Here is a 12,681-nt window from a genome sequence, read left to right on the forward strand (position 1 = left end):
GTCATTCTCGTTCACTTAGCTGTAAAACTGATCTTCCCAAAGTAAGGATGTGACCCTGCTTTCTTCCTACTCAATAAAATCTAGTGGCTTTCTTGGGAAGTCCAGGTTCAAACAGAAAGTCCTGTGTTCAGCATTAAAAGGCCTTCACAACCTGACCCTTTCTTACTTTTCTAGTCTTCTTATACTTAACCTGACTTTTGCCCGTACATGCACACACTGCATTCAGCAGTAGGGTCTCCTTGCTATAGCTCTTTAAATACGGTCCCTTTTTGGAGTCCAGGCTCCCGGCTATCACTCATGCATGCGATACTTTTCCTCTTCATCTCTGCCTTCTGGATTCCTAGGCTTCCTTCTAGAGAGAGCTAAGATCCCACCTTCTGCAAGGCGAAAGTCTTCCCAATCCTTTCAAGTCCTATGTCTTCTCTCCAATCTTTCCTGTCCAAATCTTGTCTATATAGTGTTAGCATATTGACTCTTCCATTAGACTGTGAACTCCTTGAGAGCACAAATTGTTCCTTGCAGCCTTGGTGGTTAGTACAGTAGGAGCTTAATAAATGCTTGTTGAACTGCTTATGTACAATTGTTAACAGGCCCCAAATGGCTTTTGTGATTATTTTCTAGAATGACATCACAACACTGGCTATTTCTGCCAAGCCAGTTGACATTCCCCAGTATTGTTCATACAATTACATATCTTTGGACCACTCCATCACCTGGGAGACAGATATGGACTCCACCCTACAGGGTGGAGTGGACTGCATTTTCTTGATGTTCTGTATGCCTTGGGGTGCTCTGTTGGTCTGTGCTAGGCAGAATAACCTGACTCTTCGCATGGCCCCATCCTCAGGATCTTGTCACATGCCAATACCCACAGGGGCAGGGGAGGGTCTCTCATGGACTCCACCCTCCCTCTTCCATCGCAATTGTCGCCAAAATTGAACTGTCCTCAGTGTCCATACCCGCTTTCCTTCATCCCATATAGAGCATCCTCTGTGCCAGCACCAGCCTTCCCCAACAATCTTTGCCCGACACAAATGAATCCCTTTATCTGGCTCTGCTGAAAAGATGAAGTCTTGGAGAACCCAGCTCACACAGCCTATGAAACTGACAAACTGGAAACAATAACGATGATGAATGATGAACTTTTGGGAAAGGCCAGAAAGATGGAGCACAAGCCAGCCAGGTCCCAGAAAAGCCTGGATGAGAAGATCAGTAAAGACCCTTTCACTTCTACCATTTGATGATGCTACAACACCTAAGACTTTCGTTTAACCGAGAAGCCGCTGGGTGTACTGACTAATTCCAGAAAAACCGGGGTGACCACCAACAGACAAAGACTGTAAGTCAACAAACACCATCTGGGAAAAACTCAAACAGACTTTGGACCAAATTCTCACTTTCAGACAGACATGTAGAAGATTCAAAGTCCAAGAACCCTGAGTGCTCCACCCCTCGCCACACCCTATCCAAGCTGAGGCTGCCCAGAGCACTCCAGAGAATGCAGTCACAACATACCCAGCGTGACCCCAGCCAGTGGATGTGTGTGTGTGCGCGCAATGTGTGTATTATGTGGATGTGACTGTGTGTATGTAAGAATATACAAGAGACAGAGAGACAGAGGAAAGAGAGAGACACAGAGATAGAGATGGAGAGAATGAACACATGAAAGAGCGTGTTTGTGTCTGTGTGCACATGCATGAGGGGGTGGGGGAGAAATGAGAAGGGGAGAGGGAGAAAAGGGAAAGAACAAGAGGAAGAGGAACTGAAAAGAGCCAGCCCATTGCCAGCTTAGGGTCTAGTAGTTAGTGCTATCTTGGCAGTCCAAATTAGTGTTGCCATCTTGAATGGTTATGGTAGGCTTTATAAAAAAAAAAAAAATCTTTAGACAATCTGAATAATTCAAGTTTCTCCCAGAAAAACAAAATCGTATAGCAAAGGTAGACTCATTATATTCAATCACCTCCAGTGTCTCCCTATTGCCTCTAGGATCAAATAGAACATCCTTGGTTTGGCTTGTAAAACTCATAGGTCATAGGCCTGGCTCTCTCCTGATCTTCTAGTCTTCTTCCATGGTGCTCGGCCATCCCCTGATAGCAGCCTTCTAGATATTTCTCACATACAACATCCTATCTTCCACATCAGGGGGCTTCCAACTCGCATGGAAGTTGAAAGAAGCCTTTCCTGCTCCCTCTTAACAGCCCCCCGGGGTTGCTTATGTCCAATCTGGCCTAAGTGCTGTCCACAAAATTGTTTGAATGTTGCCTCCCTCAATATAACATGAGCCCTTTGAGAGCAGGGATTATCTTTTGCCGTTTTTTGTATCCGCAACACTTGGCACAGAGCCTGGCATATAGTTGGCACTTAATAAATGCTTGTTTGTGATGTTCTGTTTCTCTAAAATATAATCATTTTCTTGGAGCAGATTTCTTAGGGACCTTCTGGAGATAGCCTTAGTTTCAGTTCAGTTCCAATAATCCCAAACTGCAGCCAGGAGTTAAAGTCCTTCACTGTCTCTTTCCAAATCTTATCTCCAGATCCTTTATTTTCTCCTTCAAGTCTTGTCTCCTTCACTTGGGGCTTGGCTAGCTTTCTTACAGGCCTCTCCCTCTCTCTCTGGTTCCCAAGAGCTCTTGTCCAAGTGTCTCCAGCCAGCACTATGGTAGAATCTCGAATGACTCTTGACTCTGAATCTCCTAGAGTGTGGGAATCATACTCCACCTCCAAGAGTGTGGGTTTCCCAGAAGTCAGTCCTAGTTGTGAATCTCCCAGAAGTCCATGAGCAGACTTTTCCTTTAGACTTGTGAATCTCCTGGACTTGCAAATCCACTGAATCCTGGCTCTCTGAATCTCCTCGAGCTTTGCTGAAGTCCTCCCAGGAAGTCCTCTCCTTGACTCCATCCAGACTCTGATTCCCCCCACTGAATCCTGGCTCCTTACATCCTCCCAGAGAATGGGCTTGTGGTTACTCCCTGGGCTTGTGGGAGTTCCTTAAAAGTATGCTCTCTTAAAGGTGTGGACCAATGAGCGAACTCCTTTAAAGGTTAGAACTCCTTTAAAGTTGTGAACTAAGTGCAAAAATACCTTGTAAGAATCCTAATACTTGTTGACTGGGTTTTTTCACCATAAAGAAGGCTTAGAGAAACTCAGCTTTTTTCATCATGTGGCATTAGCTTTGTGGCCTAAGACAGGCCATGTTGAGTCCTAGTTTCCTCATCTGTCAAATAATAGAGTTGGACTAGATGACTTCTGTGTTTTCTTCCAGTCCTAAGCTATGATTTTGTGATGTCTCCACCTCAGTTTCCTCATCTAGAAAATGGAGCTAATACGATACATTTATCAAAATACATCCAAAAGGAAGTCTGAAACAGAAATGTTCAGGGCCTCTAAAGACCTTCAGCTTACCCTAGACCAAGAAAACAGCAAGAGAGGCCAAATGTGTATAAGTCGTCTATATTGAAGTTTACAGCACACATTACCAGAAGAATACAGATCCAGTCCTCAAATCCACTTTAGCATAAGACTATGGACTTGGTGCAGCTAAACAAAACCTGAAGCCATTTAGTCCAACCCTCTCATTTGACAGAGGAAAAAAGGGAGACCTGGAGAGATTGTGACTTGGCCCACATCACACTGCAGACAATGCCTCTAAGTTACAGAGGTGGTATTTGACTCTGACTTTGCTAACTTTGCAATATCCTTTGTACTCTACTCTACTACTCCTTGTGCCACTGGCTTCTCACGGGGATGCTTGGGCTGCACCTGCCTAATTTCACCCCAGTGCCTATACTCCAATCACTCAATTATATACCACTAGGTTTTGTACCCCTTTTCCACGAGACAGCTGATCTTAACTTGGGGGCAGGACTTTCAAGGTTGAGTTAATGATTCTGAGCCAGTAGATTATAGCAATATATCACAGAGATCATATACAATGACCAAGTAGGATTTATACCAGGATTGCAGAGCTGGGTTCAATATTAAAAAAAACGATCAACATAACTGACTATATCAATAAGCAAACAAACAGAAATCAAATGATTATCTCAACAGATGCAGAAAAAGCTTTTGACAAAATATGAAACCTATTCCTATTAAAAACTCTTTAAAAAGCATAGGAAGGTGTTAGGTTCTTACTAAGTGCTAATGAGATAATGAGATAGTAGGTTTTTACTGAAGTGCTAAGTCGGTACTTAACAATTCTCTAGTTCCGGCCTTTACTGAGAGTTTTACTTCTGTGACCTCCTGGGGAAGAGCTTGCATGCTTAGGAGGAGCAAGTTCATTGGTTGAAGTAATTTTCCCCAGAAGCCTTTGCATTATCCCACGCCCATTCTCTGGAGGATAAAAGAGGGCAGCACTCAAGAGATAGGGAGAGGGGGTAGCTAGGTGGGAGCTAGGTGGCGCAGTGGATAGAGCACCAGCCTTGAATTCAGGAGGACCAGAGTTCAAATCTGGTCTCAGACACTTAATACTTCCTAGCTGTGTGACCCTGGGCAAGTCACTTAACCCCAGCCTCCAAAAAAAAAAAAAAAGAGAGATAGGGAGAGTCTTGTTTGGACCAGACTCGAGGCGGCTCTCTGGAGGAAGAAGTCTCTCCTCTAGACCAGAGAGCGATTGGCAGTTTCTAGAGACAACAGCACGTTACAGGAAGGAACAGAATTTTTTTTTAAAAGATAAGTAGTACCTATCTAGAACCGAAGATCTGTAATAATGATAAGCCATATGTCTTCCCAATAAGAAGAGGAGTGAAGATGTCAACTGTTACCACCATTGTTCAATACTGCACTAGAAATTATACAAAATTGTACTAGAAATACTACCTAATACAGTAAGATAAGAAAAATAAATTGTAGGAATGAGACTAGGCAACAAAACTATCACTTTTTGCTTATGATATGGTATACCAAGAGAATCCCAAAGAAGCAATGAAAAAACTAGCTAAAACAATTAACGTTAGCAAAGTTGCAAGGTATAAAATAAATCCACATGAATCATCATTTCCATATATTACCAACAAAACCCAGCAGGAAGAGAGAGAAAGAAAAATCCATTTAAAACAACTATAGAGGTTACTTACTATTTGGGAAAGAAGGGATGGAAGGGAGCAAGGGAGAAAAAAAAATTTGAAAATTAAAATCTTATAAAAATGAATGTTGAAAACTATCTTTACATGTAATTGGAAAATAAAATATTATTGAGGAAAAAAGATTCAGTGACAAGTAAATAAAAAACTGCAGACAATATAAACTACTTAAGATTCTATCTTCCAAAACAAATTCAGGAACCATACGAACATAATTACAAAACATTTTTTTACACAAAGACAGATCTAAACAACTGGAAAAATATTAATTGTTCATGGGTAGTTGGCCTAATACAATAAAAATGATAATTCTCCCTAAATTAATTTACCTATCCAATGCCATAACAATCAAACTACCAAAAATTATTAGATAGATCTAGAAAAAAATAATAAAATGAATCTAGAAGAACAAAAAGTGAAGAATATTAAAGGAATTAATGAAAAAATTGTGAAGGAAGGTAGTGTAGCAGTATTAGGTTTCAAACTATATTACAAAGTGGTCATCATAAAAGCAATCAGATACTGGCTAAAAAAATAGAGTAGTGGATCAATGGAACAAATTAGGGTTACAAAATACAGTAGTGAATGGACAGATCAATCTAGTGTTTGACAAACCCAAAGATCCAAGCTTTTGGGGCAAGACAAAACTTGCTGGGAAAGTTGGAAAGCAGTTAGGCAGAAACTAGGTATAGAACAACATCTCATACAGTTTACCAAGATAAGATCAAAATGCATACATGATTGAGACATAAAGGGTAATATCATGGAAGCAAATTAGGTGAGCATGAGCAAGTTTACCTGTTAGATAATGGAAGAATTGATGGCCAAAGAAGACAGAATCATGGGGAAGTAAAATGCATAATTTTGATTACATTAAATTTAAAGGTTTTGTACAAACAAGCCCAACCAGCCAGGTTTAGAAAGAAAACAGGAAACTAAGGAAATATTTTTATAGCTAGTTTATCTGATAAAAGCCTCATTTCTCAAATATATAGGAAACTGAGTCAATTTTTTAAAAATATGGTATATTCCTCAATTGATAATGATAAAAGGATATGGAAAGGTAGTTTTCAAAAGAAATCAAAGCTATCTATAGTTTATGAAAAAATTTTCTAAATCACTACTGTTTAGAGAAATGCACATTAAAACCACTCTCAGGCACCACTTCAAACCTATCAGATTAGCTAACAAGACAGAAAAGTAAAATGATAAATGTTGGGGTATATATGAAAAAAAATTGGACACTAAGAGGCTTTTGGTTGAGGTCTGGACTGATACAAACATGCTGGGGAATTGCTTGGAACAGGGATATAAAATTCTGTGTGTCCTTTGACCCAGCAATACCATTACTGTGTCTATACCCCAAAGAGATCAAACGAAAAAGAAGGTCCTACATGGACAAAAGTATTTATGGAAATGTTTTGTATGATTCCACATGTACAACTGATATCATATTTCTTGCCTTCTCAATCAGTGGGAAAAGGGCAAGATGAAGGGAGAAAATTCAGAATGCAAAAAAAATTTTAAATGACTGTTAAAACTAATTTGTTGCAAAGGAGCTATCATTGATTGTTAGAGCTAGAAGGAACTTTTGATGGTCATCTCCTCCAACCTTGAAACTTGTGGATTATTAGAAGCCATATCTCATATTTATATTATATGGCATCTTAAGATTCCTTCACAAAAGCCTCACACATCAGCTTTGATGGAGCCTGTGACCTCTTGGTCACCGTACAATACCAGTGAAACTGAGTTGTGGTACAAATACTCTAGAGAGCCACATAAGAGATTTGCAGGCAGAATCACTGAATATACTTTGCAATCCCACTATCTTATAGCTTAGGGCTTTATCCTCCAAATATATTTGTAAGAAGGAAAAGGGGTCCTATTTACACAAAAATTCCATTACTATTTTTATATGTAGTAGAAAAAAAAAAGGTTAAATAATTTATATGTTAGAAAACCAGAAAATGGCTGAACAAATTATCTTGAATGAAGGAAAGAGAATTGAGTATAAAGCATACCTGGAAATGTGGAATCCTCAGTGTGAGAAGTAATTCAAAGGGAAAAGAGTATATAAAGAGGAAAGTAAAGAGGAAAAATCAGAGTTGTGGGAACATATTTGCTCAAAATGCCTGGAAAACAAACAGAGAAAGTTTCAATCTTATGTCTGTTACTTGCTAACCCAGTACAATTCTCTATCTCTTACTTTCTTCAGAAGTAAAATGGTGATAACAACAGCTATTCTCTCTGCTGTCCTATGCAAATTAACTAGAACAGAGTAAAAGAATTGAATTTATTGACATAAATCTTACAAATTGTTTTTATATCTTAAAAAAAGAACTTTTAATGCATAATAATTGCTCTTTTTACTGCAGTTAGTTGGAACACTGTGAGTGGGGTCAGGAAAAGGAGTTCAAATCCACCCTTAGACGTTTACTAGCTATGCGATCCTATGGAAGCTACATGACCTCTATTTGCTTCAGTTCCTTCATCTGTAAAATGGGATAATAGTAGTTCCTACCTTGTAGGGTTGTTATGAGGATTAAAGGAGATGTTTGTAAGACACTTAGCATAGTACACATAGTAGGTGCCATGTAAATATTATTACATATATATATAATTAATATGGTATAAATTTGAGGTAATCTCAGAAAAGAGGCCCTACTGTGGTATGGATGGGCAAGGCCTCCTGGAGAAGGTGGGGTACTAGCTGGGAGTTCAGGGAAACTAGGAAAGGCAGGATATAGAGATGAGGAGTAAAAGCATTCTAGGTAGAGGACAGTTAATGCACAGAATCTGGAGATGGAGTGCTATGTGGAAGGAACAGCAAAGAGGCTAATGTTAGATCAAGGAATGATTGGAGGGGAAGAAAGTGGAAGAACCCTAGAAAGATAGGAAGGGAGCTTTTTAGGAAAAGCTTTAGAAGACAAACAGAGGACTTTTTATCAGATCTTGAAATAGGAAACCAGTTTAAATTAATCAACCAAGAGGTTACTGAGAGCCATTAGGCCGGCTTTCCTTCTCTTCCTCCTTTTCCTCCCCTTCTTCCCCAAGCAGGCCCAGTAGGGTTAGCCAAGAGCCTGTAGGTGGAATCAATTAGAAGCCCTAGTTGATCCAAGAAGGAAAAGACCAGAGTGTATAAAAACAGAAGAGAGCCAGACAGCTCAGAGGTGGACATAGGACCATGAATCATAATGGGTACCATTGGGCCAGGTCTCCTTATTCTATTCACTTGTTTTGGAGAGTAGTGAGAAATGTTTTCTGTACTTCCCACTCCTATGCCTGAGGCTGGCCTTCGACAATCTGTTCTTTTCTATTTCTCTTTGGACCCCTGGGATGCTGGGCTACCACTCTCTCCTCAAAACTTGGCTACTCCTATGCTGCCAGGCACTGAGATTTATGGAGCCTCGCCTTTCCTTGGCAATCCTTAGGTAGGCACAACCATGGAGCTGGAGACCATGGGTGGAGCTTGTACTCCGCCAAGACTTTCCAACTGCCCAAGGTCACAATCATCAAACAGAGCCTTCAGGAGCCCAGGGGCATCTTGAGGGCACGATGAAGCATCTGAAGTCTTTAGCAAGGGCTTCCTAGAGTCATATTGCTATAATTAAGAGAACAGCATCATCATTATCATCACCAAAGCTCTCAAAGCTTACCCTACCTAGCCCCATCCTTCCTCCACTTGAGAAATGCTTGTACTCCCTTCAGTCTGCAACGATTCATACAAATCTTCCAGAGCTTTTTGAAATTTTCCCTTTCATCATCATATAGTGCAATAATATTTTGTTACATGCATTTACTCTAATTCATTCAGTCATTAACCAGTGGATGGATACCCTCAATTTCTAATACTTTGCCACTACAAGAAGAGCTACGACAAATATCTTTGAACACATGGGTCCTTTTCCTTTCGTTGGTAAACAGGCCTAGTAGTGCTATCCCTGGACCAAAGAAAGGGTATGTATAGATTAGTGACTTTGTGGAGTCTTCCAAATTATTTTCAGAAGGTCTAGGTCAATTCAGAGCCTTACTAACAGTATCTTCATATGTCCATTTTCCTGAAGTTTTGCCAACAACGATCATCTCTCTTTTTTGTCAGCTTTGCCAATCTGATGCATGTTTAGGTAGGATCTCTGAGTTGCTTTATATTTTATATTTTTCTAGTGAATTACAGCATTTCTTCCATGAGACTGTTCTTACTTTGAAACCTGCCTACTCTTGACTTTTTTATTCTGAGGATGAAATTGGTTATTATTTTCTCTGATTTTCAAGCAATCTTCTGGTAGTTTTGTATGGCACAAGATAAGCAAAGTAATTTAGATAATCTTATAATTTTTACTATATTGTCTCAATCTACTGATGAGCAATTAATATCCATCCAGGTAGTTCAGTGGATAGGGTATTGGATCTGGAAGACTCGAGTTCAAATCTGGTCTTAGATACTTACTAGCTGTGTGACTGAACAAATCACTTAACCCCCTTTGCCTCAGTTCTTCATCTGTAATATGAGCCAGAGAAAGAAATAGCAAACCAATCCAAGTATCTTTGCCAAGAAAATCCTAAATGGGATCACAAAAAGTCAGATGTGACTGAAAACCTCTGAACAACAATTTTATATCCTGCAATCTTGGGGAATATCTAGCTTTAATGAATTATTTTAATTGACTCATTAGGGTTTTCTATATAGATTATTATATCATCTGCAAAAAAAAGTGTTTTTGTTTCCTTTTTGCCTGTGCTTATTCCTTTGATTTCTTTTCCTTGTCTTTTGATACAGCTAGTATTTCTTAAGAATAGTTGTAACAAAAGTTTTTTCAAGAGTCAATGTTGAAAAATTACCCAAGCATATGGTTTGTCAATAAAAAGCTAAACTAAAAAAATTTCTTTGCCATTGGTGAAAAGTTCACTCTTTTCATTTTTGATGCTGGTGATTTGGATTTTTTCCTTTCTTTTTTCTAATCAAATTAACCATAATTTATCTATTTTATTGTTTTTCCCATAAAATCAACTATTAGTTTTATTTATTTAAAAAAAGAATAGTCATAATAGACATATTTGCTTTACCCCTGATCATACCGAAATGTCTTGGACCTTTCTCCATTATAGGAAAGATAATCTGAGACCAAGTGAAGCCTCTTAAAAACAGCAATTGTCTTCCCTATCCACATAGGCTAGAAAAGAGTATCAAATAAAGAGTCTCTCTTATATAAATGAAGTTACATGTGTAAAGCAGAACCAGAAACAACCATAGCTAAAAACCTGAAAAAAAAAGTGCTTACTGTATACCAGGAGTTCTCAAACTACGGCCCGCTGAGGACGTTTATGTGGCCCGCCGGGTTATGGCAAATGGGCTGAGGGGCGGAGATAGAGTGTGAGCTTTTGTTTTTACTGTAGTCCGGCCTTCCCACAGTCTGAGGGACAGTGAACTGGTCCCCTATTTAAAAAGTTTGAGGACCACAGCTGTATACCGTAGTAGTGGAGACTGGATTGGACTGTGACTTGTTAGCAATGTATAACTTTACTAAGAGTTCTGAGAAGTACTTTGTAATGACAGATGGAAGATTATGATGAACAGAACCGATAGATGAATTAAGCTATGCATATGTTCTGCTCCACTGCCAGCCATGAAAGATTAAACAGATAAGCAAACTCAATAACAAAAATAAGTGGGTCAAAGTAGATTCTTAGACAGTGAACCAAATGGATGGCATCAAGCTCATCATCATCATCATCATCATCATCATCATCATCATCAAAGGCCATATGTTTCTCGGGATGCCTTTTGATGAACAACAGAAATAAAGTCATTGGGAAACAGAAGAATGGGGCATACACCACACATGCCTAAGGCGTTCTCAGGGAGTCTAGTCAAAAGGGAGAGCTCTCATATTGCTGACAAGTTAAACTCTGGTTCTTTCCTTGAGCTGCAAATTCAGGATTACTTGTTTCTTTTCTGCAAGTACATCAACAGTGCCCAAGAATCCCACTTTCCATTTATTTGATTACTACATAGGGACCATAAATTCTACTTACAATAAGGTTGTAACAGCCAAGTGCTTCATCTTTTTCCTTCCTTACCACAAAAATTCACAGCAAATATCCAGTCATTGATTGCTATCCAGACATAAGCTTGAAAGCACAGCTCTAAGGGTCAATGAATTTAAGGAATGAACATTTAGTCAGTTAATAAAGGTAAGACAATGTCTCCCTGAAGGATCATGATCATTGAAAAGGCTACTGCATCAATGTGGTAAGCATGGCCATACAGAAATAGTGACTATTTCTATAGCGGCAAGTGAGCAAAGAACCAAGAGATGGCCAATTAATGGACTTCATTGCTAAATAAAAATCCTAAGCATGTGCATATCCCCCAAGAACTACAAAGCAAAATCAACATCTCTTGAAGAAAAACATTAGCTCCCTCTCTCACTAGGTTAAAGAGACAGAGTACTGAATTAGAATTTACCTAGTGTAAATCAGAGGAGGCAGCCATTTGGGGGAATGGGTGGCAGAAATACTTTTGCTTGCCCTTTATATTAAGTAAAATGTCTTTTGCTTTGGCCTAATGTATACATTGACCCATTTATTAAAAAGAAAGACTTGTAATGGTTTGTATGCATTTATTTGACTAGATCCAAATCCAAACCAGACTTAAAAGCTTGGAAGTAGTAAGGGGGAACTATATGTAAGTCTGATACCAAGTAATTCCAATCTATTTTTGCCCCAGTAAGAATAATCATAAACTGAATCCTTTGGGAAGCTCAATCTTTCCTTCTCTCCAAGGCTACAGGTCCAAGTCCCCAATGTTGAATGCTAGTCACATCTTCAATAGCTACTCTAATCCCTTTGGAAGAAGCCATGCTTTCCACTTTCTTCTGACTTCTTCATGAAAGGCTGACATCTGCCTTGTCCCTCACTGCAAACACCTAGTCTGGATCACCTCATTATTTGAAGTCCCCATTTTCTCAATAGGATCCTGCAAAGTAGAAGCCCATAGCTGATACAAATGCATCACTTCAGAGAATCAGCATTTCTGAGTTGGCACAAACCTCAATAGCCATTGTTGTTCAGATTGTTGTTCTCATTTACATTACTGAGCTCATACATATTGTTCTCTGGGTTCTGCTTACTTCACTCTGAATCAGTTGACTGAAGTGTTTTCATCCTTCTCTGTGTTCATCTTGTCATTTCATGTAGCACCAGAGTATTCCGTTACATTTGCACCTGACAGTTTGCTTAGCAGTTCCCCAACCGATGGGTATATATTTTCTTTCTAGGCCTTTGCTGACACAAAAAGTGCTGCTATAAATATTTTTGTTACCAGGGAACTTTCTGTTTGTCAGTGACCACCTTTAGATAAATACCTAGTGATAGAATTTTTAGGTCAAAGAGAATAAATATTTCAATTGCTTTATTAACATAATCTCTTAATTACTTCTAGAAAGATTATATACTACTTCATAACTCCCCCAACAAGGCGTTAGTGTACCTGTCTTTCCATAATCCCTCTAGCACTGACTACTCTCAAGTTTTGTCATCCTGACCAATTCATGGCTGTCTGGTGAAACCTTGGGCTTATTTTGATTTATGTTTTTCT

This window comes from Sminthopsis crassicaudata, chromosome X, assembly GCF_048593235.1.
Source record: "Sminthopsis crassicaudata isolate SCR6 chromosome X, ASM4859323v1, whole genome shotgun sequence".
NCBI lineage: Eukaryota > Metazoa > Chordata > Mammalia > Dasyuromorphia > Dasyuridae > Sminthopsis > Sminthopsis crassicaudata.